The sequence below is a fragment of the Anas platyrhynchos genome, chromosome 7 (assembly GCF_047663525.1).
Source record: "Anas platyrhynchos isolate ZD024472 breed Pekin duck chromosome 7, IASCAAS_PekinDuck_T2T, whole genome shotgun sequence".
In the NCBI taxonomy this organism is placed as follows: domain Eukaryota; kingdom Metazoa; phylum Chordata; class Aves; order Anseriformes; family Anatidae; genus Anas; species Anas platyrhynchos.
In genome coordinates, this window is record NC_092593.1 from 5,221,877 (window position 1) to 5,228,112 (window position 6,236).

The 6,236-nt window shown below is 36.8% G+C and overlaps 1 long non-coding RNA gene across 1 annotated transcript; it reads right to left on the bottom strand.

Moving 5' to 3' along the window:
* Positions 1-581: 581 nt before the first annotated feature.
* Positions 582-4,445, bottom strand: LOC110351384 (uncharacterized). The gene is made up of 3 exons (XR_005266935.2): positions 4,355-4,445; positions 4,091-4,272; positions 582-2,090 (listed from the first exon to the last, which is right to left on the bottom strand). It is a non-coding gene; the product is annotated as an uncharacterized lncRNA (long non-coding RNA).
* Between the last annotated feature and the right edge of the window lie 1,791 nt (positions 4,446-6,236).

Here is a 6,236-nt window from a genome sequence, read left to right on the forward strand (position 1 = left end):
CAAGCCCAGACACCCCTGATTGAATGAAAATTGCACATTAGTTCAAGAAAAATAGTTTTCCAGAGGTTAAAGTACCAGTCCAAGGAAGCCAAGATACATTTGCAGGCATATTTAGAATGGTGATTAGGCAGTAGAAGAGCTAAAAAAGATAGGCAGCTTTAATAATGAGAAAATACATTGCACTGAAGTACAGCTCTATAGCTAGTTGGAGTCATATAGTAAAGGAATGTGAGGTTTCAGCTGTTTGTACATAAAGAATTTTCACTTTCATAGTCATCTTCAGAGCTAAACATGGAGACATAAATGCTAAAATAAGAGGTAGTAGTGCTGCAAGTATGCTGGTAGCACCAAGCTGGCTGCACTTGCTTTCCCAGCTCTCCCAGTTCCCACTGATGCATGGGTTCTGTGTGCAAGCAACAGTCTACCCTTGGTTATTTTTTGGGTTTAAGAGCCTTTTCGCACACACTTCGTCTGATGTACATCAATAGGTCCACAGAAACATCTCATACCTGCAACACCATGTCCTGCCTCCCCCAGCCTTTGCCATCCCCCTATCCCAAAGGAGTCCACTGAACTGGATCAGTGAATACCTGTACTGCCACAAGGCAAGAAGGTGCAGGGAATGAAGAAATACCAGGGACATAGAGTTGCAACTAGACCTCTGGATAGCAGCATTTAAGTATTCAAGAGCATCTCAAATATAAAGGTTTTGAACGATCTAATTTCTCAGCAGTGCCACTGAAGTTAGTAATAAATGAGGCTGATATTTCTTAGAAAGATCCTTCCAGAGAAAAAAAAGAAGTCTTAACAAGAATCATGAATGAACAGAAAAGAGACTTTGCTACTGAGGGAAAGGAAAATGTTCTCTTTCCAGGAAATTGTCTGGTCAAAGACGTAGCTGTGCAGAGACAGATTAACAGGACACCAAAGAGAAGAAATGTAGTGTTATGTTGGGAGATGCACGTGTTCATACTGTGCATCTACATTTGCACGTTTACATGTAGCAGAAAGATAAGTACGACAGTGTTGATAGTAGAAGATTTAATTTAATCCATAGAAATATAAATTAAATGTGCAGTAAAATAGAGTAACTCAAATAATCTTACTGTGGCATGTGCTAATCACACAGAATTACTCAGTTCATCAACTCCAGGTCTTAGTTCTACCTTCAGACCTGTTAGTGCATTGTTTTTATCATGCAGCTTTCTCACTGTTCAGGAGTACATGTACCACAACCCAATATTTTGCTGCGAATGTTTTTCAAAATGGTTTAAACTAAAAACATCTACAGTTTATGGGCATGCAGTGCAACAGGCATCTTAACAAAATCAGTTTCTCTCTTTTTTTTTTTTTTTTTAATTTTCTGTAATAATCCAATAATCCAAACAGAACACCAGCCCTAATAACTCCAGCTGAGTCATCTTATCTCTTTAAGTAATTATTTTAACTGAGAAAAAAATAAAAGTATTTCTGAAAGCACTCTCTCCAGAGGATGGTTCCACACTGGACACAGAAGGACAGATACTAATCAGCCGCAGTAAAATAAAAAGAACAAAAAGCAACTACAGTCAGTATGCTGAGAAGTCATTCCTGTTAAAATCAATACTGTGATTAATGCTGAAGCACAGGAGATCAGAATCCATCATGCAATATTTTTTCCTGTCTGTACTGTTATTTTTATTGCTTTAACTTTGCTATGCTGATCTGCTTTGCTTCAGAATAATTGCTGGAAACCAGCTCCAACCCTTTTGTGAGAAACAAAGAGAGAGGATGAGGTTCATGCTTGGCTGAGAAGAGGATGAAAAGGAAAAATGAAGTGAAAGCAAATCTGTGTTGTTTTTCATTTCTCAGATGAACTTTATAGCGTAAAATAAACCTTACAATCTGGCAGATAACTCTTACTGAAACTGCTGCAAAATCTCTCAAAAATTTCTGAGAGAAAATCATCCTCTGTTGCAGATACCATCACTCTGGGGGGACTGGATCTCCACACTGAAGGTGGTCACATAGTTTCTGTCTCTTCTCTTCTTCTTCTCCTTTCTGGATCCACTTTCCATTACAAGAAGAATCATGCCCTTAGTTTCTATCCCCTGGAAAACAAACAATGAAAAGTAACCATGACGCACTGATATATAATTTTAAAAGATAAGATTAGGTTCATATAATTAAAAAGTGTCTATTCAGAAAAAATCAGTCTTACAATATTTGTTGTTGTTGTCTAAAGTCTTTGATTGGTGCAATAAAGAATAACTTTGCTAAATGACAAATGTGGTAGTTGTGTGGAAAAGTTTCAGTATGTGGTAGTCCATTATACAAAAAAGAATAGAATTATATTTGCTTGAATTATTAAAATAAAATAACTAGCCACGTATCTGCAAAGTTTGGCTGGTGACATACCAGTTCTTACTGTGTGGAAACATATCATGACTGAGCACCCGTTGAAATAACAAAAAATATATATTTTTTCTATCCATTAAGTTACAGTTAAGAAAGCAATTATTAATTCCAACAGTCCCTGTCTCCATCTCTATCTAACTAAAGTGCATGAGCATGCCTTGGCTGACAGCACTGTGCTGATGAACACACCAGTGAGTACCAGCAGTTTCAAAAAGTAGAAAAACAAACATTGGAATATCTTAGTTTCATAGTACTAAGTTTAGAAATTGTGTCCCATACAGATAAATGTGTTACTCTCAGAAGAACAACAAAGAGTAAGGACTAACAAGGAAAAACACCCAATACCTACAAAAAAGCATGCCAGGATTTCTTCTATTTGAAAACTACACACAGGAAATTCCCTTACTTTCTGTTTGGACTCTCTAGAAAGAGATCTATTGCTGAAGAAATAGAAGCAGATCCCAGAGACACAGCAACCTAATGCATTGTGGCCATAATAACATCCCTCAGACAAGAATAGCCCATAACATTATTGGTTTCTAAACAATGAATTTACATTTGCCCTGCAGGGGACATGAACCGAACATGTTTTTAAAATCTTACTGACCTTTTGGTCTCATAATACTAATCTATAAGAACTGTTGCATTCTGAGTGAATATTTCACAATTTTGCAAAGGTTTATTACTTAACCATTATTAATTATCACAATAAATGATTTAACAGTAATTAGAAAGTCATATTGCACAGAAAAGGTGCATATGCTACATTTTATACACCTAGAAGATTTTACTAGACAGCTATATTGGGCTTTCCTTTTCATCATCTTGCACAAGTTTTTACATCAAAGATTTTAGTTTGACGCTTTCTCTTTTTTTCCCCCATTCCATTTTATAATATTATTGATGTATAATTTAATGATAGAAGATTTTGAATGCATTTGTTGATAAATAGACGAGCAGCTTTGTTCTCCATAGGATCATTGCTTTTTATCTTTTCTTCATTGAATTGTCAAGACTGCATACTTAATCACAGCTAGATGTTGGGCTTCATCTTGAATGCCATGAAGTCAGTGAGAGCTTTGCAACTGATTTTTATTGGAGTGGGACTGAACACACTATTGGTAATGTGCAACTTATAAATGCCATTTGCACACATATCAATTTTATTAACTCCCTTAGTATGGAATTTTCAGAATGTAATAGTTTGGCAGGCATTACTTTAGATTTATAGTGCTCCAAGATGACACTATTAAGCCACATTCACACCTCTGAAAATTGCTATAGCAACAGACTAGGACCAGTTCTTCCTCCACACTGGTGAGTGAGAATCATCTCAGCAAATGAAGCCTCTCCTGCTGTGTTTTGGGGGATGTAACTTTTTTTTTTTTTAAAAAAAAGAGTGTCTGTGTGAGATATATACACCAATATACGTGCACGTAAATAAATATAGATGCAGATAGTATGAGCAGATGGCCATCAACTCAAAGGAAAACCAGAGACACTATGGGAAGGTACAGGATGTGTGGGACTAATTTGTAATGGAACTGCTGGGGTGGAGATCTCTTTGGAGATGTAGATGTCTTCTGAATCTTTTGTCCTCTGTAGAGATGGACATCTGGGACAAAGTGTGGAAAGATAGTTTTGAGCACTGCTTAATATTACAGCAATTCTTACAAAAAGAGGGTTTACTTACCTTATGCTGTCTCCAAAGATCTCTGTACACAGTAGACCTTGCCAGAGCCCTCTTTCTGCCATTGCAGGGCAAATATCCACTTGCCTCATTCCCATGAGGTTCATAAAGGCAAAAGCAGCAACAGTATCAGGCTTCTGAGCACCCTCTAAGTCACTGCCCATTGCACAGAGCATGCAGAAGGGCTGAACAGATGAGGAAAGAAGAATTTGAGCTTTAGTGAAGATGCTCCTGGAGAGGAACCTTGTGCCTCAAACTCTCACTCACCTTCACAGAAGAAGGGAAAGGCCATGTCACTAAACTGATTTCTGCAGAGGAACACATGTGGATTGTCCCTTCATCTGCAAGAAATGTTAATCAAACAAATCAGGAGAAAAGGCAATCCCTTGTTGCTCTTTTCTACACTTTGAGGTTAGCCTTTATCCTGGCTATTAAACTAGCTTAACATTTGAAATCCTGAGAGACAGCTATTTGTTTATAAAGATACTTTTAAGTATATCTTTACATTTCTATTTGTCTGGGGAACAAAATGTGGCTCTGACTCAAAAGGTGTGTCAGGCTATTGTACTTTTGGAAGGTACTGCAGGATTAGTGTATGAGTCCCTTTCTTCAACGCATGCTTGAGCCTGACTCACTACTTTTTTCTTTTTTTTTTTTTTTCAGTGGTGATACTCCTGGCTAATGCTGAATCATGCTGGTAATGTTATTTGATAATTTTCTAGTAGAAGAGCTACATGCAGTACTTTCACAAAATTATGAACTAAGACTAATTTTTCTACAAAAAATTAAACTCATTATATACTTGTGAGTTTGAAATGTTCTCTAAAGAGTTACCTAATTCTGAATTAATGCCTTCTAAAGCATTTCTGAACAATTGCTTTTTGATAAGATTATTGAGATATAGGTAGTTAACAGATAATCTTTTGAAAGAAAGAGATTTAAAAGCCAGAGAAGTAATCTTCTCAGTGCCTGGAGATGGAGTGTAACCATCACAAAATCTCCTCAATTTTTGTTCTTTGTAAGACGATAAAAAGAACAAAAGTGAGGATCAAATTAATGCAGTGCAGAGATGCTGGCAGAAAGCAGAATAAGGAGGCTGTGGCTATTTCACAGGTCCAACTTAGGTGGGCAGCAAAACAGTAGGAGCTTCCCTCTTCCACAAGAGTTTGTAGGTGGGCATACATCTGATTGCTTCAAACCAGATGCTTGAACATGGGTGTCCTGCATTCCCTCTGTTTTCCAACCACTGGGTTGTTGACTCTCTCTCCTTCTGCAGTAATAATAATTAGACAACACTCCAGCAGAAGACTCTTGCCATCCTCCAAGACATACTGAGGCAAAAGCTGATGGGGGCATAAATTATACCATCTTAAATCAGCAGTGCTGAGTCTGGCCCAAAGCTTGTATGATTCATTGTGCTTAAAGGTTTTTACTGAAATGTTGAACCATTGCCAGGGCCCCAGTCATCAGCTATGCCACCGCTCTGGCTTGGGGACATTCTCTGGCTGCTCACAGTGTCGTGAGCACAGGATGATACCAGAAGACACTTCTTGAAGAGGAATTCAGACCAAGAAGAAAAAAAGTAAAAAAAATGATTTCAATTAAATAGCTTTATCTTGCTATGAAAGCAAGATAAATGGTATCATCTTTGCTAAATATCATACCTGTATCATACTTGAGATGCAGCTATTTTCTGTACTTCTCCACAGGTTTACATATGCATAATTTGATTTCCCTTCTATGTACTCATCTGCTGATATGTGGTTATGTTTTTAATTAATTAATTTTGAAAAGGTACTTATCCTTTTTTTTTTTTTCTTTTTTCCCAATAAACTGAGATCTTCCTCATAGAGAATGCAGTCACTATGAAATTTATACCTACCGACATCTTCCTTAAAAATACATTGTATATTAATAAAATGGCTTAATTAGTTCTTATTTTTGAAAGATAATCACTAGGGACTTATGGTCCTAGAAAAGTAAAAGGACCCGCATTCAAAGAAGATGGAGGAAAATAAGGTATAGAGAAGTTTAAAGACAGGGTAACAACTTTTGAGGAATGTTTAAAAGTGTCACAGGCAAAAATATGAATCTACCAACATGTTTTTTTCAGTGAAAATTATTTAAATTTTTTGCCATTTGGGGCAAT